Source organism: Ovis canadensis, chromosome 2 (assembly GCF_042477335.2).
Source record: "Ovis canadensis isolate MfBH-ARS-UI-01 breed Bighorn chromosome 2, ARS-UI_OviCan_v2, whole genome shotgun sequence".
NCBI classification, from domain to species: Eukaryota; Metazoa; Chordata; class Mammalia; order Artiodactyla; family Bovidae; genus Ovis; species Ovis canadensis.
In genome coordinates this window covers 9200533-9224731 of record NC_091246.1, presented here as the reverse complement: position 1 = coordinate 9224731, position 24199 = coordinate 9200533, and the positions used below count along the sequence as shown (strand labels likewise).

Below are 24199 nucleotides of genomic sequence, written 5' to 3'. Positions count from 1 at the left end.
CAATATCTGGTTCTTCTGTAAATATGTTCCTTTTGTTTTTGGTCAGTTGATCTGATCTTCTAGTATGCCTGGTAATTTTTCATTGAATGCTAGACTCTTAAAAAAAATGAAGGATTGAAAAAATGTACAAGACTCTGGATATTCCTTCAGAAAAGATTTATTTTTGCTTCTGAGAAAGGTAAAGTTGAAATAGTTTGACTCTGGGTTTTAGTCCTAGTTAGATTTAGTCTGTTTCTGGTTAGCATTGATTTTCAGGTCCTCGCTCTTCAGGAACTTTAACTAGAAACCTATTTTATAAAAGGTTTTAACAGCCAATCCTTTTCCTCCAGGGTGAGCCCCCAGCCTCTAAGCTGTGATTCTGCTGGAAGCTCTGCCCACTTCTTCAGCCTTCTAGACTCTTTAGGAATTGGCAAGTGCCTGGAGTAGGTGAGAAGACCTTGATGTCCATTTCATCTCTCTGGACTTCATTTCTCTCCAGGATCTTGGCCCCTCAGGTCCTCACTGCCTTGGTAGCTCTCTGATACATTCAGACAGATTTAAGGAAAAAGAAACCACAGGCTTTTAAGCTACTCTCAGCAGGAGGGTTAGTCTGATACCAGTGAGTCTGCCATATTCAGAGGTGAGGCCCAACTGTGGCTTCCTTATTATTTTCATTATTTGAAAATCCTCTAGAGAAAGATATCATCCTGAGGCCAGGAGCCATTTGACAGGTTCTGTGACGTGGCTTCTCAAGGCAGGAGATGGCATTTACGGAGCATCTTTTATGTGCAGATCGCGCACTCTATCTGTTGAAGGAAACAGTTCCAAGACATGAGGAGCCTAGGGCTTGCTGGAGGTTCCCTTCCCACCATTGTTCTTTTACCTTTTCCTGATACGCATTTCTAAAACTCTTCTGGATGTGACCACTGAGATATCCCATAGGCTCCTCTAGCTTGAGATAGCCCAAGATGACATGATCGCCCATGCGCGGTCAACTTGGCCTCACTGCCACCCTTTTCTCAGTTCTGTGTTTTGCAAACGAAGTCAAGAACCTCATTGTACAGAATCTTCTTCCCTATACAGTTCTGAGTTAGAGCGTGGCTTTACCTGAGATATATATTGTAACTTGGGACTCTCTTCTCCATCCTAGAGCTGCTGACCTAGTGCATACCTATGTCACTGTCTGTCCTGATTGCTTAGGCAGCCTCTTTTTGGATGTATCAGTCAGGGGCCAATCAGAAGACAGAAAGCACACAGTCATTTGAATATAAGGCATTTAATATAGAGAATTACTAACTTTAATGGGGAGGTCGAAATAATGGATTAGTTAATAAGAAGTAATCTCCTATAAAGAATATAGAAATAGCAGATCTAAGGCATAGCCACCACCAAAGGGCTGAGATAGAGCCCCCAAGGAAGAGACCCCCTCCCGCCCCCGCTCCATCCCCAGCTGAAGTATGGATCTTGGAAATGACATGGCTGTGGCCCCCTGGATGCAGAGAAGTCTCTGAGATGCCATGTTGACAGAATGTTTTAGAAATATGCCCTCTAGGGTGCTAGATAGATAGCTAGATATCTCTAGCTGTCCAGAGAGATGGAGGCACTGCTCCATTTGCTGAGGGAAGGCACCGGAGAAGCTGCTGGCTGCTAAGTGCCACTGACCACCACCACATGCTTCCGGATCTGGGTGCGGGAGAAGCCATGTGAACTGCCAGAGCCAGATACCCAAGAAGCTGCTACAGGAGCCTTCTTAAGAGGAGCTCCCCAGAGCAGAAGGAGAGCCCCGTGTCTACCACTATCTGTAGCACCCCGTAGCGACAAAGCATGACATTGCACTAACTGCCGAGGGAAAAAGATTTCAAAGGGGCCAGCACCAGGTTTGAAGAGCAGGCAACAAATAGTCAGCTGGGAGCCAAAAGCAACCACTGACTGTCATTCTACCATCATTGTGAAGGGCAGCATAACCGGTTGGTTAAGAGTATTGAATCTGGAACCAGGAGTCCTGGGTTCAAATATCAGCTCTGATACTTACTATTAGTGTAATTTTCAGAGACTTACGCACTGTATCTCAGTTTCCTGACTTGTAAAAACAGAGTAATAACAGTACTGTCCTTGTTGGATTGTTATGCTAAGTGAGTTGATACTTATAAAGTACTTAGAAAAGTAAGCAATATACCAGATTTATACATTACCAGGATTGCTCACACTCCTTTTCAAATAGCACATCCTTCAAATTGCAGCCAGGATGACCTTTTGATACCTACCTGTTGTAGGTATGAATTGTAACCTATGATATCCTGGTGTAAGACATCCTCTTCCTTTATTCTTCTGTGCTGGGGGCAGACACAAGGAGTAAATGTTGCCTTAGCAACTCACCATGTTCACACTGCAAAAACTAGAAATATGGCTATGTAACTATTGCCTAAACATTACCTGTCTTGACTCCCCATTACCTTCCAGACAGCGTCTAACTTTCTTTTCCTGGATTTAAGATTCTTAATGCTCTGTTCCCCTCACCTCCCCCCATGCCCTGGCTCAGGTCTTCACTTTCATCTTTCTAAACACGAAGTTCACTACCTTATATTCCTATCAGCTTGTGTCTCTATTTCCCAAATTTGCCTATTTTGCTCCCCTTTTCTGGAATACCATTCCCCCCTCCTCTTTCTTTTTTGACTTTCAGGAAGCTCAAGCACCAGGAAGCCTTCCACCACACCCCCAGGGTGGTTGCCAGATTCCCCAGTGTCATTGTTTGCAAATCATTGTCTGCTGTGTGAAGCGATGTGCTCCCGTGCCTGGCTCCCTGGCTAAAGTTGGAGCCACTTGGGGTCTCTTGCGTGTGACTCCTGTTGGCACGCCCTGTGCTTCAGCACAGCCCCCTACACGTGCATGGACTGTGCACTGCACTCTCTGGGGCTGCTGCCTACAGAGCTTTGCGCTTCCTGCCCCGCTGTTCACCAGGGCCCGGAGCACCAAATCGAGTCCCGCGTAGGCGAGCAGTATTGCGCCTTCCAGCACCAGACAGTTATTGCCACGTCTATTTAGAGCTGCCCGTTACGCTGACCAGCCTCTCCCAAGCCCTTCGTCAGGTGGGTGAGGAGTGACTGAAAGTGCTTTAGAATCAAGCCTCATTTCTTTGTTGTTTTCTTTTTTACTTAGTTTTTTTAAAAATAATATACAGTAGGTCTTTGATGGTTATCCATTTAAAATACAGCAACGTGTACATGTCCATCCCAAACTCCCTAACTATCCCTTCGCCTCATCCTTCCTCTGCCCCAGCAACCATAAGTTCGTTCTCTGAGACCGTGAGTCTCTGTTTTGTAAGTAAGTTCGTTTGTATAATTTCTCTTCAGATTCCACATTTAAGGGATGGCATGCAACTTTTCCTTCTCTGTCTGACTTCACCCGGTGTGACAGTCTCTGGATCCATCCATGCTGCTGCACATGGCATTGTTTCGTTCTTTTTAATGGCTGAGTCATGTTCCCTTGCATATATGTGCACCGCATCGTCTTTATCCATTCCTCTGTCGATGGACATTTATCAAACCTCACTTTGTAATCAGGGATGCCAGATTCTAATTGTCCCCTACTCAAGGAGATCTCAGAAGCAGGGCTGGGAGAGGGGAAAAAAAAAGAGGAAGAACACAGGCCTACGATGCAACTAAGGACTTTAATTGGAGGTGGCTCCTAGTGGTTTTTCCAGGAGCTGAGGCGATTCTTGCTGGTGGCACAGGGATGGCTCAGACATCGCCTCCTCCTCCAGGAGTTTCTGAATCAGTCTTCATGGTCCCTGTTTGCCACCCTCTTCCTCCTGGAGACACTCTAGTGACCATGCAGCCTCACACGCACGCGAGGGGCTGCCATCTATACAAATCAGGGTCTCCCAGGAACACACTTCTTCAACACAAAATTGTTGAAGTGACGTTGATGATGACGTTGGTATCTTGTTGACATATTATTTCTTTGAGGGTCTGCATTCAGATCTGAAAGAGTGAAGGAAAATATTTATCCCGGGTAAAGGCTTTGAATTACGTGTGAATAAATGGTCTTGGTCATATCCTCCTTGGGATATTTGCATATTATTAGTGACTTTAAAAAAATATTCTGCTTTCTCGAGCTACAGATAACCTCAAACTGGGTTAAGGAATTGAGATCTTAAAATTTCGTTGCCACTTCAGCACAGCCTGTCTGGCCCTACTCTGACGTATACACAATTACCATCTATTGAGTGCCTGGGTGGGGCCGTAGTCTAGACATTTATATATGTTGCTTCATTTCATCTTCCTAACAGCCTGAAAAGCAGGTGGTGTATTGTCATGATCCTCATTTTGCAGAGAAGATGCTGAAGCTGAGAGAGATTCAGAGACATGCACAGTAAATAGCTGAGACTGAGCTCGGACTGGTGTGTAGGACTTAAATCGGTCATCAGTTCAGTTCAGTTCAGTCGCTCAGTCGTGTCCAACCCCTTGCAACCCCATGAACCGCAGCATGCCAAGCCTCCCTGTCCATCACCAACTCCTGGAGTCCACCCAAACCCATGTCCATTGAGTCGATGATACCATCCAACCATCTCATCCTCTGTTGTCCCCTTCTCCTTCTGCCCCCATTCCCTCCCAGCATCAGGGTCTTTTCCAATGAGTCAGCTCTTCTCATCAGGTGGGCAAAGTACTGGAGTTTCAGCCTTAACATTAGTCCTTCCAATGAACACCCAGGACTGATCTTCTTTAGGATGGACTGGTTGGATCTCCTTGCAGTCCAAGGGACTCTCAAGAGTCTTCTCCAACACCACAGTTCAAAAGCATCAATGCTTCAGTGCTCAGCTTTCTTCACAGTCCAACTCTCACATCCATACATGGCCACTGGAAAAACCATAACCTTGACTAGACTGACCTTTGTTGGCAAAGTAATGTCTCTGCTTTTTAATATGCTGTCTAGGTTGGTCATAACTTTCCTTCCAAGGAGTAAGTGTCTATTTAATAACTGACATAGTTTTTAGCTGTGCTGTTACATGTTTGAGTAAAAAAAAAACCAAAAAATCCCCTACCATACCCCCAAAAGGCTTGAAAGAAATCTGGAATGACCCAGAGCAGAAGCTGGGTGGGGAGTCAGAAGTCTAGAGAAATGATTCGGTGTTTTTCAAAGTACCACAACACCCATGCGTGGAACCTACCGAAGGTCCGTGGGTGACGCTGTGGGCAGGCATTTTGACTGTGGCAGCTGCCTGTGGTGGAAGCTGCCTCGTCGGGGCAGCAGCAACAGAAGATCCTTGACACCATGCTTTGGTGGGCGGTGGGAAGAGGAAAGGGCACTGTGGTGTCTGGCTCTGGGCCTCAATCCCAGAAGCCCATTGTTATTTAAGCAGTGGGTCATACTGGACTAGCTTCCCCCAAGATATCATGCCCCTCTTCTGTCCCAAACCTCCTGTGGCTCCAGCAGATCCAGGCCCTCTTCTGCCCCAAATTCACATAATCGTGGGAAATACTGCCTCTGCTCTGCCAGTCTTTACCACGTGTGTGTGCGCTCAGTGGCTTCAGTCGAGTCCGACTCTTTGAGACCCCATGGCCTGTAGCCCGCCAGGCTCCTCTGTCCATGGGGATTCTCCAGGCAAGAATACTAGAGTGGGTTGCCATGCCCTCCTCCAGGGCATCTTCCCGACCCAGGGAGGGAACCCTCGTGCTCCTGCTTCCCCTGTATTGGCAGGCGAGCTCTTTACCACTAGTGCCACCTGCGAAGCCCAGTCTTTACCCCAGGGTTGCCTTATTGAAATCAGCAGATCTTAGAGTCTGGCGCAGATCTTAGAGTCTGGCGCAGTTCTCTGGACAAGGCTGTTTCCTAAATGAATAAAAGACTACAGCCAGAGAAAGCCAGTCCCTTCTCTGCCAGGACTTGTGGCAGTGCCCACAGGCCAGCCCATGCTTAGGGGTCAGATCTGTCTTCTGCTTTCTAGGTCTGTGCTCTTGGGTGGATTCTGTAATCTCTTTGAGCCTCACTTTCCTGCCTGGAAAATACCAGTGTTGAGTGGTGCCCACCTTAAAGGAGTAAGTGATTAACTCTGCACAGTGACCACTGGGGTGGCAGGTGCGTATAGATGCGGGCTCAGTGCACATTCTTTTCCCAGTCCCTCTGGAATAGGAAACACAGCTCAGCCTTGCTCCTTCAGCTCTTGCTTCCCTCACTCACCTGCTCAGCAGCTCTGAGTCCAGGCTCCCGTCTGTAACAGGAGGCACTTGGGCTGCACTTTCTCTCCAAGGATCCCTCCGGCTCTGATGACACAGGCTGCGAGTCCTTTTCTCAGTCCCAGTTTCTCCTTTCTTCCTCCCAGATGCCTGGTCATCTCCTGCCCTTGCTCCCTCTGGGAATTTCCCTCTGGCCAAAGCCCCATTCTGGGAATTTCCATCTTGGTGGCTGTCTTCACTAACGTCACACTGGCTTCATTTCCTGGCCTCACCCATGAGCACTGGCTCCCCACCCCTCCCAGCCAGCACCATCTCTCACCTGGATTATTGCAATGGCCTCCTGGCCTCTTCCAGCCCAGTCTCCATTCGTGTCAACACAGCTGAGAGTGTAAGTCTGATCATGTCACCCCTCTGCTCCTTGGCTTCTCATGTCAGGCAGAGAAAAGGCTGAAGTCCTTCTCTGGGACTTCACTCAAAAATTCACAGTCTCACTGCTACCCCAGCGGTCTCCTCCCATCCTTCCTTTATCCAGCTGCACCCAGCACCCCGCCACGACTGCGTTTGCACATGCTCCACGCTCCACCTTTGGCCTGCAACGCCCTTCCTTAGAGATCCACAAGCTCACCCCTCCCTCCTTCAAGGCTGTGCTTAAAGGTCATCTTTCTAGTGAGGTCTTCTGGCCAAGTCACCTGAATTATTTACCCTTTTAAATGGCCCTCCCCCCTCCCCTGGCGTTCCCTGTTCATTCTTCTGCAGAACCCTTGGTGCATTCCCACACATCCTAGAGTTTATCTGCATGGGCTTCTTCCCAGGGGAAATGCTGGCTGGGGTGGGGTGAGTGTGGTGTTCCTTTCACTACCAATGACAGCCTCTAGATGGAAGCAGGAGCTAAAGAAAAGGGCCCTTGGTTTGCCCTCAGTGGGCTGTGAACTTCAGGTCTCCCGTGACCCCACAGCACTTCAACCAGAACGAGAAAGATCAGTGAGGTCAGAGAGGAAGGCTGCTAGAGCTGGAGGAGCCCTTAGGGGTCATTCAACACAGGTGGGGAGATTGGGACCCAGAGAGAGAAACAGTGGGGTCATGGGAAGAGTAATGGCGTCTGCTTCCGGAGCAAAGTGGATAGGTGCCTAGGAGTGATGGAAATGTTGTCCCTTTAAATACAGAAAAGTGCTCTTCCTGCTCTCAGGAAGAGCCCCAACCTTTGAGCCCCTCTCACCTGCAGCTGGCAGAGCAGAGATGGGACTGTCTGTGATGTCACAGAGCCTGAGAACCAGGGAATGTTGGGGACAGAAGGGTTTGACTGGACCACAGAGTTAAAGAAGGGGGAGGAGGTTTACTGACCCTCTCTCCCGTTGTCCTTCCCTCGGTTCACGATGCGATGTCGTCTGCCATGTTCATCAGGCTGGCTGGGGCAGTTCTGCCTCATGTAGCTCCTTCCTTGGAATAGGTTGCTGGGGCATGTTCTTCTCAGGGGGATTCTAGAGGCACGAGACAGCAAGCCCCGCTGTGAAAACACATTTCTAAGCTTCTATTGGTATCCCATCTACTAGGTTTCCATTGGTTAAAGCAGGTCATATGATGAAGTTCAAAGTCAAGGGGGAGGAAAGGACACTTCACCCAAGAAGACTTGGCTAAGAAAGGTGAAGAACTGGCTAATAGTTTGCTGTGCCACAGGTAGATGCCATTGCTGTACCCATTTTACAGATGAAGAAACTGAGGCACAAAATTTATTAGGTATCTTGGCTAAAGTGACACCACTAGTAATTGGCAAATGACGTGATCAGAGGTGGAATTTTTAAAGGTTCAAATTGCTTTACAAATGGGTTGTACCATTTTAGTTCTTTCTCTGCTGGGGTGGCAATGCTGCTGCTGCTTCCCCGCCTGTCTTGGCCTCTGTGCTATCACGGCAGTAACCAATTTAACAAGAAATTTGCAAAATTTATATGAAGAACATTGAAAAATAGCTCTGCGAAACACAAAAGTAGGTTTGAACAAATGAAAAGCCATTTGTATGTGGATGGGAGGAGTCAAAATTATAGAGGTGTCAGCTTTCCCTATGTTAATTTATATTTTTTCCCTAGGTTAATTTTAAAATTTAGTACAGTCACAATAAAATATCAATTTTTTTCTTTTTTTTGGCTGCACTGCACAGCATGTGGGGGTCTTAGTTCCCCAACCAGAGATCAAACGTGTCCCCTGCTTGGGAAGCACAGTTCTAACCACTGGACTGCCAGACAATGCCCCCAAAATATGAATATTTTTTTAATGGATCTAGACAAATAGATAGTAGTGTTTATATTTTTAAAAAATGGAGGAATGTGGGGAAGGAGATGGGAGGGAGGTTCAAAAGGGAGGGGATATGTGTTTACCAATGGCTGATTCATGTTGAGGTTTGACAGGAAACAACATTCTGTAAAGCAATTATCCTTCAACTAAAAAATAAATTTTAAAAAATGGAGGAATAAGACAAGGTGGTACCAAACCGACTTACAGTGGAATAAAATAGAAATTTAAGAAAGAAACCAAAATACATATGGAATTTTTGTACACGAGGATAAAGGAGTTATCGCAAATGATTGGGCCAAAGATGGTCTTTCAAATAAATGTCCGAAAAGATATGGATCCATACCTAATATATATAATGAGAAATATGAAACGGAACAAGGATTTAGACGTAAGAAATAAAGGCACACAACATGTAACAAACATAGATGAACTCCTCTATAAACTGAAGGTACCGGTAAGGGGGAGGGGAAAGAGGAGGTACACAGTCCTGTGACGTCACCAAAGACTTTAATTGGAGGCAGCTTCTCCCAAGTGGCTTTTTGGGGTCTGAAGTGACTCTTGCTGGCGGCGCAGCGTTGGCTCAGACGTCTTCTCCTCCTGGAAGGGAGTTTCCGAATCAGTCTTCATGGCCTCAGTGCACCGCCCTCTTACTCCTGGAAACTCTCCGCAGCTGCGCCGGCTCCAAGACCTGCGAAGGGGCTGCCATCTAGAATGATCAGGGCCTCCCGATGAGGCATGGTTGGTACGGCCAGCGATCCTGGGAGTAGCGGCTGAGCCTTCTCTTGTGAAACCCTCTTTTGGAAGCTTGCAAATTTACATCTGAAAGGAGGAAGGGAAGAAGAACCCTGAGCGAAGCCCCTGCTTTGGGCCTGGATGGACTGTTTCGGTCACCACTATCCCCGGTCGGTATCAGATTCTGGAATAGTCTGTGAGTCATGTGCCGCCCCCATCCCCCGTCTGGGACGTGTTGGTACTCTTATCGGAGCATTCAGTGACAGCAGTTTGTCTTGTGAAATGCAGTGGCCTGGAAAATAGAACTGGGCCCATCCTGGTTCTGACATTACCACCACTCTGCTGAGCTTACCCACTCCAGTGTTCTTACCTGGAGAATCCCAGGGACGGCGGAACCTGGTGGGCTGCTGTCTATGGGGTCGGACAGAGTTGGACACGACTGAAGCGACTTAGCAGCAGTAGCTGCTGAGCTTTGGGAAAGCCCCTTCCCACTCGGGACTGAAGCCTCCTCTATACAATCAGAGATGGGTTTTTAAACTATGCACCATGGAGCCCTGTTCGGGGAGGGGAGCTAGTGGGGAACCCAGACACTCATGCCCAATTCAAGTACAGCAGGACCTCTCTGATTTTTTATAGAAATTGGACTTTGAGATTTTGGTTGCAAGGAGGGTTTAGCTGTTATGAGAATTTTTTTTGTTTGTTTCAAATGTGGAATCTTGATATGTAATTGATGTCCTTTATAATTCTATGTATTTTATTAAATGCATATAAATACATTACTCTGAGAAGGGGTTGGTAGCCTTTTCATTGTTGTTTTGACTGTGCCCTGTGGCATGTGTGTGTCATGTGGGATCTTAGTTTCCTGACCAGGGATCAAACCTGTGCCCCCTGCATTGGACATGCGGAGTCTTAACCACTAGACCGCCAGGGAAGTCCCTGTTGTGAATCCCTCTGAAGTGACTGGGCTGCAGGACCTTTACCTCTCAACAGCCAGCCGGATGAGGTGGTTGTGAGCTATGTGAGGTCTCCCGGGCACAGTGTCTGTGTGCATCAAGGGAGCCACGTATGCATTGGCAGGTCTGGGGTAGGGTCTAAAAGTTCAGTTCTCAAACTCCCCGGTATGCTGATGTTGCTAGTCCAAGCATCCCGCTGTAAGTATCAAGATTTTAAGCGCTTTTGTTTATCAGTTTGGTTACTTAGCTGATCAGTCTTCACCTCATTTTAGGTTGGCATTATTCACTCAAAAGCTGAAGGAAATCTGAGGGCATCTCGGCAGGAGGGGGATGAGCAATATGAGGTCTCCTGAGGCTGGGCAGGGCATTCTTGCCTGGTACCTACCATGCTTTGACAGCTGAAGCTCTTGGGTTTGACTGGGGATCTTGGAGTCATCTGCAACATCGGGTTTCTCACAGCATTTGCAGCATAAAGAGAAGATCTTCGAGGCCAGGTTTTGGTGAGCTGCTAATATGAAGAAAAGGAATGGGGACCCTTGGCTTCCAGGGCCTGAATTCCAGATGCCCTGTTGGAAATTCACTGTGATGGGGTGGGGGTCGTATAGGCTCAGCCTCCCCCAAGGTATAATAGCCTTCTCCTTTCCCAAATCTTCTGTAGCTCCCCCATGGAGCTACAGTGGGGAGCATAGTGATTCTCTTAAAGTAATTTTCCCTATTTTATACAAAATTTTCTTACCCATGGAAAGGAGTTGAAGCCTCTATTCTTTCAGCTTTGCTTGCAGGGCTGCCTTATTGAATCAGCTGATCTTTGAGCCCAGTTCCTTGGGCAGGGCTTTTTCCTAAATAAACAGAAGACTGTGGGTGAAAAGTGCTCATGCTCCAGCTTGGACCTCACTGCAGCAAAATGCTGGGCCATGCAGAGATGCACAGAAACGTGTTTGCAGACCTGTATTCTATTCTGTTTCTAGGTGTGGGTTCCTTAACTTTCTAGAGCCTCACTTTTATCCTGTGGGAAATGGGAATCGCAGTGCCTGCTTTGCACATGTAAAGGTTTAAACATACACAAAGTGCCTAGTCAATGGTCATTCCCATCATGTAGCTCGTTGGCTACAAAACTATTCTGTCCTTCCGGGTCGCAGGAGAACGTGGTGATGAAACACACTCTTACCAGCCTGCTGTATGGCTTTGAGTAAGTCCCTGCTTCTCTGTCTCAGGCTCCTCACCAGTAATAAGAGGAAGTTAGGTTGCATGATCACTTCAAGCATCTTCTTAGTTTGGACAGTCCAGAAAAAGGCCTTGTTTTAAAGTTCTTTCATTATGTACCGACTTTTCCAGGTTTCTGAATCCTTCCTGTTCTCCTTTACCTTTCAGTGGTAAAATCCCCCTGTAGAAAATTCGTCTCATGGTATTGGTTGGATGTCCCTCACAATACTCAATTCAGTAGATGAGTTGTCTCATTCGTAGGCATTTCTCCACTGTGATACCAAACAAGCCACCCTGAATTATGGTAATAGCTTTCTATTAGGAAAGTGAAAGTGAAAGCTGCTCAGTTGTGTCTGACTCTTTGCAACCCCATGGACTATACAGTCCAGTGAATTCTCCAGGCCAGAATACTGGAGTGGGTAGCCTTTCCCTTCTCCGGGGGATCTTCCTAATCCAGGGATCGAAGCCAGGTCTCCTGCAGTACAGGCGGATTCTCTACCAGGTGAGTCACAACTGACTTCTTAATAATGAATCCAAAAATCTTTAACTTCCTGCACATAAGCTATTCAGTATGTTGATAGCACCCTTTATATATTGTGGCTAGATACCCTCAGCAGACGAAACACATACAGATGTCTCCACTATGTGGGATCCTTGGACCAAGAAGGGTACTTTCTGGGCCCATGTAGACTCCAGTATTCTTGCCTGGAGAATCTCAGGGATGGCGGAGCCTGGTGGGCTGCCATCTATGGGGTCACACAGAGTCGGACACGACTGAAGCAACTTAGCAGCAGCAGCAGCAGCCTCAATCTCTGATAGTCCTTTAGATCTATTGCCAAGCGAGTTTTCTCTCATAATTTGAGCTGTGACGTATTTCACTGACTCTTTAATGAATTTATTTTCTTAGGATTTATAAACAAATGGAAGTTATTATGAGGCAATCAGATCTTTTGTTTTGGAGATGCATCATTTAGCAAATGCACTTGCCTTTAATACAGATTCTGCTGCTGCTTGCTGTAGTTCCAGTTCTCTTCATCTGCTTGTATAAACTCTTGCTTCATGGGGGTTTTCTCTGTTCTGGATTACCTCATGTATGTGAGTGTAGAAGGCAGTGCTTCATAGGAGGGAATGAAGGCTTTAAGTCTAGCCAGCCACCCCCTCTCCCACCTCCCTGTCCCTCACCGCCCCACCAGGCAGCCCTGGGATCTAATGGTTGGAGGTCTGTTAGACTGGTGGTCAGTTTGTAGGAAGGGAATTGCTAAAGTTTTGCCTCCAAACTTTCATAGGCACATGTCTGTCTTGTTAAAGGGGCTTCGCTGGTGGCTCAGAGGTTAAAGCGTCTATGAGTGGTCACTTTTCTCAGGCTGTATTCTGGAGTTAGTGATTTCCAGGGCATAAGTCATATGAACTCTTTAAGGTTCTCCTTGGCCAAGAAATTAAAGACGCCATGCAAAGTATAAACTTTTGACTAACTGGCAATAGCACCCCGCTCCAGTCCGCTTGCCTGGAAAATCCCATGGGCGGAGGAGCCTGGTGGGCTGCAGTCCATGGGGTCGTGAAGAGTTGGACATGACTGAGGGAGTTCACTTTCATTTTTCACTTTCATGCATTGGAGAAGGCAATGGCAACCCACTCCAGTGTTCTTGCCTGGAGAATCTCAGGGACATGGGAGCCTGATGGACTTCCGTCTATGGGGTCGCACAGAGTTGGACACAACTGAAGCGACTTAGCAGCAGCAGGGTATTCTTTGGGCTTCCCTGGTAGCTCAGCTGATAAAAGAATCTGCCTGCAATGCAGGAGACCTTGGTTTGATTCCTGGGTTGGGAAGATCCCCTGAAGAAGGGATAGGCTACCCACTTCGGTATTCTTGGGCTTCTCTGGTAGCTTAGATGGCAAAGAATTCGCTTGCAATTGGAGAGACCTGGGTTCCATCCCTGGGTTGGGAAGATCCCCCGGAGGAGGGCATGGCAACAGACTCTAGTATTCTTGCCTTGAAAATCCCCATGGACAGAGGAGCCTGGCGGGCCACAGTCTATGGGGTTGCAGAGAGTCAGACACTACTGAGCGACTAAGCAGAGCTCAGTGTATTCCTTCCTGTTTCTCATGGTCTCGTCTATATGAAATTGCTGCCCCTTTCCAGAAACACTCTTGCTTTGTGTATAGACTCTCATTCAGTGTACTCTGATGTGTTTATCTTAATGACAAAAATTTTGCTAGATGACTTAAAATGACAGTGTCCATTATGGCAAACTTTCAGTGTCAAAAATAATAGATTCAAGAGGCACAGTAGAAAAGAGAGAAGACAAAAACTCAAACATTCAATAGCAGGCTTCTTTGATTGATATACTCTGACCCCAGAAAAAAGTAAAAAAAAAGATCTTATTCCTTCTCAAACCTAAGACTTACTTCATCTCTCACTCTTCCTCCACAAAGCATTATCTTTATGCACGTGTTAATCATTCAGTAGTGTCCGACTCTTTGCAACCCCATGGACCGTTGCCTACCAGGCTCCTGTGTCCATGGAATTCTCCAGGCAAGAAGACGAGTGGGTTGCCATGCCTTCTTCCTCCAGGGGATCTTCCTGACCCAGGGATCGAACCCAGGTCTTCTGCTGTTTGGGCAGATTCTTTACTGTCTGAGCAACCAGGGAAGCCCAGGTTTATCTTTATCACCCACTTAAACTTCTCTTGTTCCTTTCCCTAACTGCCTACATAAACTTTCTTTACGGGGCATTTCTATAGAAATGAACAGTCAACATTGCACAATATTCCTCTAAAACTCCTGTACAAGAAGGTGGGTCCATAGAGGTTGAATTTAAAATCTGATGAGAGCTGAGTTGAGGAGAAATATTTAGAATCATGCCAAATTTCAGAATAGAAAGTTGCAGTCCAATTCAGGGTTCTGTATTCAGTTACTATTGCCCTGAATTATCACACTTGTATCAATTAGTTCACTCAATTGTTAACCTTCAACATGAGGGAGGGAGAAAGCACTGGCGACCCACTCCAGTACTCTTGCCTGGAAAATCCCAGGGACGGAGGAGCCTGGTGGGCTGCAGTCCATGGGGTCGCTAAGAGTCAGACACGACTGAGCGACTTAGCAGCAGCAGCAGCAACATGGGGGAAAATGTTAAAAAGCAGCAGGATGGAAAAGATCAGAAGATTTAAACAACCCATCTATGCATAATTCCTGGGGCTCCCCAGGTGCCACTAGTGGTAAAAAACTCGCCTGCCACTGCAGGAGACGTAAGAAATGCAGGTTTGATTGATGGGTTGGGAAAATCCCCTGAGGAAGGAAATGGCTACCCACTTCAGTATTCTTGCCTGGAGACTCCCATGGACAGAGGAGCCTGGTGGGCTACAGTTCATGAGGTCACAAAGAGTTGGACACAACTGAAGCAACTTAGCACACATGCATAATTCTGAAAAGAATCAAGGGCTTGAGAAATGTAGAAACAGAAAATATACCACATAAAATTATTTCAGAAGCTATTAAAAAAAATAAAAACCTTTCTCTTAAGGGAAAGGTAGATTGGACAAAGATTGAGAATTGCAAACGAAAGCAAGATGAATCAACAGGAAACGGAATAAACTTCAGGATATTCTGGGGTAAACCAACAGCTTAAGGGAAACTTTTCTTCTCTTCTTGCAAAGGACTTAGACCTGAAATGTGGACTTAGAGACAATAAATTGGAATGAGAAATGTCAACTTTGATCTCCAGGTTATTTTCAAATAGTCCTAAAATATTAACTAGAAATCAAAATGACTTAAGACCTCCTAGATAAAACAGTTGGTTTCTGAAATAAAAATAGGACCAAAATTTCCTCTGTTCTTAGAGAATATGGATCCTATGGATGAAGATACTTGCATATACTTTGAGCAGAAAGACTATTAGAAGAACTCATGTTCCATTATGGCCAAAGGTCAAATGTCCAGACTTGTCTAGTGATGCCATTCTAAGGAGCTTTAGCACTCAACACCTGCTTGTTCTTCCTCTAAACTTTCAAAGAAAGTTGATGAAGGTGGACAGTGATACTGCTTGACTGGTGACATGGTTTATTTCTTGTAGGAACGTCAGAGTCTTCAATACTAACTGCGACTAATTTTTTTTTTTGATGCCTACATGGACCTTTCCAAGTGTCCGGTTCCCCGGTAACCTCTGTGGACTTACACAGTGTTGGAAAGGAAAAAACGTCTTTATGGGGTTATCTATACCCTAGACTTTTGAGGACAGTGAGCCCTCCAAAGGCTGTGGACAACACAAAGTGCTCATTTTCCTTCCCGTTCACTGACATAGTACAAAACAGCTCACACCCTAGGTCACAAACAACCAGTTGAAAATCCATAGCTCACAGGTTTGGATTGTCTTAGTCATCCATTGCCTCTTGTCCAGAGAGTTGAATACATCTATGCAGCAACTGGCCCAACATATGGTTCTGCAGATAATTTAAGGATAGAAACAAGAAGACATCAGGCTGGTTGATGCTCAGACTGAACACCAGATCCCTCTAAGTGGAAAACTGGAACCGTGTCTTCAAGGAAAGTCAGCAACAGTGGTGAAGATCTGTACAATCCTCAAGATATCAATATCTCCTGCAATTTTGGTTTAGGGAGGGCCAAAAGGGGCGTTCCTACACTTCTGAGTGAAGACCAATTGCTCTGTAACCTTGGTGACAGATAATTACCAGGACCTGTTTAAACCCTTCAATCTGTTAATGAACTTTTACCTCAATGACCATTCTCCTGAAAGTAACAGGCAGTAGTTAACACCTTCATGTCTGATGGTCTGCCATCCCCAGGGACTGCTGCCTCTGAAGTACCACCTGACCACAAACTCAGCGGCTTCACAAACCCTTAAAACACCAGCCATTAGCTTTGCTCAGAGATGTTGTCATAAAAGCGTAGATCTCCCTTGTGTAACTAAATTCAGATTTTGTTCCACATATTGAATGGAACAAAATGGAAATATCTTCTGCTAAAGCAGCTTATACATAACCAGTGTCTTGAGCATCTGTCTGTAGTAGCAGCTCAGCAGAAATTTTCAAATATAAATTTATCTGAATCTAGCACTGAAGATTCTCATATTTGTACTCCCCAGCAGTTCACTGAAGAGACAGGTAGAACCACTTTCTCCTCTAAGTGTTTGTAACTAAGAGTTTTGAATTTTTGAACCCTCTTCAAAAATGGAGAGGCTCTTAGGGAGGGCAGTGTAGCAATTACAAGCACATATTTGGGGGTATAATTCCTAAGGACTCACTACTTATTAGTTAGGAAATTTTAAAGAATTTAACTCTCCTGAACCTCTGTTTTCATATCTGTAAGCTGGGAATGATAATAGTATCTACCCTTGAATGTGGTCTTGAGGATTAAATAGTGATGGGAAGTGCTTAGCACAGCTGTCTGGCACATTGGAAAGGCTCAGTAAGTGTAAACGCTGATGAAAACGTGGGCTTGATTTGGCTCGGTGGGCTGGGTGTGGTGTTTCTTGCACTGCCGATGCCCTCCTCTAGGTGGAAGCAGCTAAAGAAAAGGGCCCTCAGGTTACCCAGCCTGCCACCCCCGCCCCTCCCTGCTGTGAACTTCAGGTCTCCAGTGACCCTGGAGCACTTTGACCAGAACAGGAAAGATCGATGAGGTCACACTTGTGTGTGATGAGGAAGACTTCTGGAGCTGGAGGAGCCCTGGGATGGGGGAGGCGGGTCAGTCTGGGACCCAGAGAGAGAAGCAGTGGGATTATGGTAAGAGAGATGGCCTCTGCTTCCTGGAGCAAAGTGAACAGGCATAATGGAAATGATGTCCCTTTAGATAGAGAAAAAATACCCGTCCTGCTGTCAGATCTAACTCTTGAGCCTCACTCACCTGCAGCTGGCAGAGCAGAGATGGAGCTGTCTGTGATGTCACAGAGCCTGGGAACCAGGGAATGTTGGGCACAGAGGGGTTTGGGCTGATGGTCAGTGCAGGGAGGGCGAAGGTGTCTGCTGATCCTCTCTCTAGTGGTCCTTCCCTCCATCCACAATGCCATGCTGTCCTTTGGGGCACTTGGGATGGAAGTCTTGGTGCCTCTTGTGAAAGCTTCCTGAGGATGGCTGGGCAGAAGGGGGCAGTAGAGAACTGGATGCAGAAGGCCTGGGTCCAGGTTCTGTCTCACACCCAGCCGGGTGGCAACCTTAGGCCAATGCACTGTGCATCTCGGTTTTAAAATGGCAATAATAATACTTATTATTATTTAATTGGAAATTATAGTTTTAGGATTAAATGGGATCAGGTAAACATGTAACACAGTGCCTAGGTATAGTAAACATTCAAGAAATGGTTGTTGTTAATGATAGGTGCAAAAATAAAGTGGCATTCTCTTCCCAATCTATCTTCTAGGAAAAGGCATATTTTATATTTGAGTCCTGAGAAAATCTCTCACCTTTGAGGGGCACTCTCAATTCCTTTATTTGGGACAACTAAGCTCTATTTGGGGAAGCCAAATTAGGTTAAAATGTTCTCACTCAGTGCTATCTTTTGATGCTTCTGGAAGCCACCTGAAACAAAAGGAACAGAAAGGAGCAAAGATTCTGCTCATTTTTTGATGTCCTGGTGGAGGGGTGGCTAGAGGTTGCTGTGGGAGTGGGAGGTGCTCTAACCCATAGTATGTGATGGTGGGGGAAACAGACTTTTAAACCTCATTTGTAAAGAAATCCTCCTAAGTGGTAATGTTGAGGGTTCTCAACTCTGGCTGTAAGTGAGATTCATCTGAGATATTTTTATTTTTTTATTATTTTTTGAGGTATTTTTAAAATGTAGAAACACCCTGGGGCTTAATTCCAGATAACTTAGAATCCTGGTTGGGTGGGGGGAATGGAGCAGCTGGGTGGACCCTGGCATAAGTATTTTTAAAAAACTTTCCAGGTGATTCTCATATGTAATCAAGACTTGAGAACTACTAAATTACATTGTGGGGATTGTTCATTATACATGGAAGTGCTGATTCTTGCAAAGGCTGCAGAAGTTTTAAAAATGTCAAGCTTGGGAATTCCTTGGTGATCAGGTAGTTAAGACACTGAGCTTTCATTGCAGGGGGTGTGGGTTCAGTCTCTAGCGGGGAACTAAGATCTCACCCACTGTGCAGAGTGGCCAAAAGAACAATGCCACACCCAGTGCCCACTTTACAGGCCGATAAAATCACTATTTCTGGGCAATGGGAATTTTGGAAACTCCCCAGATAACTTCTCCCCACCGCCCTTTAAAATTTGAGATATAATTGACAAATAAGGTTGTATAAGTTTGAGATGTCGGAGAAGGCAATGGCACCCCACTCCAGTACTCTTGCCTGGAAAATCCCATGGACGGAGGAGCCTGGTGGGCTGCAGTCCATGGGGTCGCTGGGAGTCGGACACGACTGAGCGACTTCATTTTCACTTTTCACTTTCATGCATTGGAGAAGGCAGTGGCAACCCACTCCAGTGTTCTTGCCCGGAGAATCTCAGGGACGGGGAGCCTGGTGGGCTGCCGTCTATGGGGTCGCACAGAGTTGGACACAACTGAAGAGACTTAGCAGCAGCAGCAGCAGCAAGTTTGAGATGTACAACAGTGTTGGTTTGATATATTTATATACCACAATATGATTACTAGGATAGTGTTAGCTAACCCATTTATCACTTCACATAATTATTTCCTTTTCCTGTTGAGAACAATTAAGATGTAGCCTCTTACCAACCTTGAGATTTATAATATAGTATGACTTTTAAGTTGCAGCCAGCACTGAAACTACTGAACAAATTTTGGGATGATTTGGGAGAATGGCATTGAAACACGTATAATGTCATGTAAGAAACGAATCGCCAGTCTAGGTTTGATGCAGGATACAGGATGCTTGGGGCTGGTGCACTGGGATGACCCAGAGAGATGGTATGGGAGGGAGGTGGGAGGGGGGTTAAGGATTGGGAACACGTGTACACCCATGGCAGATTCATGTTGATGTATGGCAAAACCAATACAATATTGTAAAGTAAAAAAATAAAAGAAAATAAAATCTGAAAAAAACCCTAACTTTTGTTGATGCTTGTATAAATGTATCTTTTAGTTTTTCAAGTATTATTATTTGAAATTAGTAGTAGTATTATTTCAGTATTATTGATGGAGTTAAAGGATTATTTTTAAAATAGCTTAGAAATGAAGACAGTATACTCTGGAAACCTGTTAGATGAACATTTTATGAAAATTTTAAGGATACTAATGTTAGAGATATGTGAGAAGCATTTGAATGAAATCGTTTCAGAAAATGGGAGAATGAGGATAGCAGTATAGATTTTATATTATATGCCATTGTATACACACATCCCATATTGAATCCTTGTAATGAGTTGGGCAAAAATTTCATTTGGGTTTTTCCATAAGACGTTAAATAAATGCTTGGTTTTTTCACCCATAGCACTAAATGTTTATATATTCGAGTTGCCCAAAATACTTTAAAAAAATCTTTGCACGGATAAATTGGGAGATTGTCTTCTGTTTGGGATGGTTTATCATTCAAGAATATATGGTATGGTTGCTTCTTTCCTCTTGGATCTGAGGTAGGAGTCTAATCAGCAGGCTCCTGTACTACTTCCTGGTCCAGGTAGAGAATAATGAACTCTTGGACTAAGGCAATGACCTAAGATGAATGGGTGGATTTTGAATCTGATGATTCCAGAGGGTATGGGCTCTGGAGTTGGGCTGCCTGCATGAGAAACCTGCCATGGTAAATTTCTGTATGACCTTAACCAATGTCATCTACTCCCTCATCCTCAGTTCCTTTACCTTGAAAATGGGAATTATAAGAGTGTTGATGTGAGGAGTACCTTAGACCAGGCATGGAATGTTGTAAGTCCAACTCTCACATCCATACATGACCACAGGAAAAACCATAGCCTTGACTAGGCAGCTATGTCCTTCTGTATACTTTAAATCATTTCTAGATTACTTGTAATACCCAAAACAATGTAAATGCCATGTAAATAGTTGCTAACCAAATTTAAGTTTCGCTTTTTGGAACTTTTCAGATTTTTTTTCCTCTTTTTCTATTATGATTGCTTGAATCTGTGGATGTGAAACCCTTGGATATGGAAAGCCAACTGTAGTGTCTGGTAGAGAAACAGCATTCAATAAACATGGCCTGTTTTTATTATTATTGGGTATGGAGAGTGAAGGTTGAGTCTGGGCTGATGGTGTCACAGCTGTGGATGTAGAATTACAGAATTCAGGAAGGCTATATTTTGGGTAAGGATAAATTTAGGTTTTAAAACAACTTTATTATGTGAGAGTTGGACCGTGAAGAAGGCTGAGCACTGAAGAATTGATGCTTTTGAACTGTGGTGTTGGAGAAGACTCTTGAGAGTCCCCTGGACTGCAAGGAGATCCAACCAGTCCATTCTGAAGGAGATCAGCCCTGGGATTTCTTTGGAAGGAATGATGCTAAAGCTGAAGCTCCAGTACTTTGGCCACCTCATGCGAAGAGTTGACTCATTGGAAAAGACTCTGATGCTGGGAGGGATTGGGGTCAGGAGGAGAAGAGGATGACAGAGGATGAGATGGCTGGATGGCATCACTGACTTGATGGACGTGAGTCTGAGTGAACTCTGGGAGTTGGTGATGGACAGGGAGGCCTGGTGTGCTGCGATTCATGGGGTCGCAAAGAGTCGGACACAACTGAGCAGCTTAACTATTTTGAAATAATTACAAATTCACAGGAAGTTGCAAAGAAAAGAGCAGAGTTTCCATGAATCCTTTACTCAGACTTTCCTAATGTTAACACCTAGTATTACGAATGATATGAAAACCGGGAAATTAACATTGGTGCAATCCACTAAGCTCAGTTGACGTTCATCAGTTTTGTATATATTCATATGTGTACGTATGTGTACAGCTGCATGCAATTTTATCACATACGGCTTCATGTAACTACCAACACCACCAAGTTCCCTTGTGCTTCCTCTTTATAGACACGACGCTCCCTCTCCACCATCTCTAACTCCTGGAAACAACTGATCTGTGCCCCATTTCTAGAATTATGTCATTTCATGAGTTTTCACAAATGGAAACACAGAGTATGCATGTATCTTTGTTAGTTTTTTTTTCACTCAGCATAATTTCCTTGAGATTCATCTAAGTTTTAGCGTGTATCAATAGTTTATTCCTTTTCATTGCTGACTCATAATCCACAGTGTGAATGTGCCACAGTTTAGCCAGTCACCAACTGAGAAACATTTGAATGGCTTCTAGTTCTTGGCCATTACAAGTGAAACTACTGTCAACGTTCATAAACTAGTTTCTGGGTGAAGATAAGGTTTTTTACTTCTGTTGGGTAAAAGCCCAAGAGTAAAATTTCTGGATTGTATGGTAAATCCATTTTTAGTTCTACAAGAAAAGTGTCCAATTGTTACCAACTTTCCCAAGTTGGTCCCCAAACAAGGGTCCTCCTGCCTCCAATAGAATGAGACTGACTTGAGTTCAGAAGCAAAGGAAAGGTCCCTCTTGCCACCACACCTCAGGCATGGTATGTTGGATTTTAGTTCCCTGACCAGGGATCAAACGAGTGCTGGCGCCTCCTGCAGCAGAAGCATGGGCTTTTAGCCACCGAGCCACCAGGGAAGTCTGTGAACGTTTTATTCTTTGATCAAAGAATGCCTGCACGTCCACTTCAGGGGGTGCAGGTCCCATCCCGATCAGGGAAGTAAAATCCCGCATGCCATGGTGGCCAAAAAATAAACAACAGCAGCAATAACAACAGCAGAGGTGCCAGCTCCCGCTTGGGAGTCCAGGCTCTGTGGGTGCCCCGCCCCGCCCCGCCCCGCCCTCACAGGCCATCAGGACGCGCTGCTTTGTAGGGAATCGCTGATCTGTGGGGGAGGGTCCAGCACAGCTTTACTGCTCATGCTCCAGAGCGCGGTGCCAGGCACAGGCTCTCTGCGCACGGCCTCTCTGCGCACGGCCTCTCTGCGCACGGCCTCTCTGCGCACGGCCTCTCTGCGCTCGGCCTCTCTGCGCACGGCCTCTCTGCGCTCGGCCTCTCTGCGCACGGCCCACTGCCGCCATCTTGAATTGCAGTGCCGTGTGCAGTGCTTCTGCACGCGGCCCCGAGCTGCAGTGTCGGGTGCCGCGATGGTTGCTCACTAGGAACTCTGCTGTGAAGTGCCAGGTGGAGGCCTCTGTCAGTGGTAGCTTGTGAGAAGAAAAGCTCCATGAAGCACAAAGGAAAAGGAAAAAAGGTTAGATTTTATTTTGTTGCTGCTGCTAAGTCGCTTCAGTCGTGTCCGACTCCGTGCGACCCCACAGACGGCAGCCCACCAGGCTCCCCCGTCCCTGGATTGTCCAGGCAAGAACACTGGAGTGGGTTGCCATTTCCCTCTCCAGTGCATGAAAGTGAAAAGTCAAAGGGAAGTGGCTACCCAGATTCTATTTTTATTTCTTGGGAATTGTGAATGGGCTTTGCTGGTGACCAAATGGTTTTCCAGAGACACTGTGTCAGTTTATATTTCTCGCCTCTTCTCCAGGTTTTTTTTTTTTTTCCCCCCTCACTGTTTTTTAATTTTAGCCATTCTAATAGGTGTGACCTGGTATCTCATTGTGATTTTAATGTTCATTTTCTTAATAGCTACTAATGTTGAACATCTTTTCACATGCTTGTTAGTCACCCACATATCCTCTTTAGTGAAATGTCTTCATGTTCTTTACCCACTTTCTGATTGGATTATTTTTAAAATTCAGTTTTCAAAGTGATAGCTTATTGAGATATAATTCACATGCTACAAAATTTGTACTTATGTGATGTACAAGTCAGTAGTTTCAGTATGTTCACAGAACTGTGCGACATTGTCTAATTTTCAATATTTGCATCACCCCAAAAGGAAACTCCATACCCATTTGCAGTCACTCTCCATCCCTCCTACTTTGTAGCCCCTGGTAACCACTAATCTGCTTTCTGTCTCTATGGATTTACCTATTCTGGAGATTTCATATAAATTAAATCATATAATGTGATTTATCTTTTTAAGGTTCATCCGGGTTGTGACATGTATCAGTTCCTCATTCCTTTGTGTTGTCAAATAATATTCCATTATAAAGATATACCATATTTGTTTATCTACTCGTCTGTTGATGACATTTTGGTTGTCTCCAGTTTTTAGCTCTATGGAAAATATTGCCATGAATATACGCAGGTTATTTTTTGTGTGGACATGTGTTTTCTTTTCTCTTGGGTACCTGGAAGTGAATTTGCTGAGTCATATAGTAAATTAGTTTTAACCTTTCAGAAATAGCCAAACTGTTTCCAAAGTGGTGCTATTCTTAGCAATGTATGAAGATTTCATTTGCTTTACATTCTGAACACACTTGTTATTGTCTTTTTTTTTTAACCATCTTAGTGAGTATAAATAGTATCTCATTGTGGTTTTGATTTGTGTCCTAATGACTAACGATATTGAGCATCTTTTCATGTATGTGTTGGCCATTTGTATATCTTGTTTGTAGATATGTCTATTAAGCTCCTTTACCCATTTAAAAATTGGATTGCCTTTTTATGGTTGAATTTTAAGAGCTATTTACATATCCTGGATATTAGACCATTCTCAGATATATGGTTTGCAAATATTTCTTGCATTCTTTTGATTGCCTTTTCACATTGTCGATGGTGTCCTTTGAAGCACAAAAGTTTTAAATTTTGATAAAGTTCACTTAACCAGTTTTTCTTTTGTTGCTTATGTTTTTTAAATATAAATTTATTCATTTTAATTGGAGGTTAATTATTTTACCATATTGTATTGGTTTTGCCATACATCAACATGAATCCGTCATGGGTATACACGTGTTCCCCATCCTGAACCCCCTCCCACATCCCTCCCTGTACCA

The 24199-nt window shown here is 45.0% G+C and overlaps 1 protein-coding gene and 1 long non-coding RNA gene across 2 annotated transcripts in view; one reads left to right on the top strand and one right to left on the bottom strand.

Moving 5' to 3' along the window:
- The window catches only part of TMEM268 (transmembrane protein 268), a 119011-nt gene that overhangs the window by 31166 nt on the left and 63646 nt on the right, over positions 1 to 24199 (top strand). The window lies entirely within an intron of this gene.
- Positions 1240 to 6315, bottom strand: LOC138433177 (uncharacterized). The gene is made up of 2 exons (XR_011254177.1): positions 6157 to 6315; positions 1240 to 3959 (listed from the first exon to the last, which is right to left on the bottom strand). It is a non-coding gene; the product is annotated as an uncharacterized lncRNA (long non-coding RNA).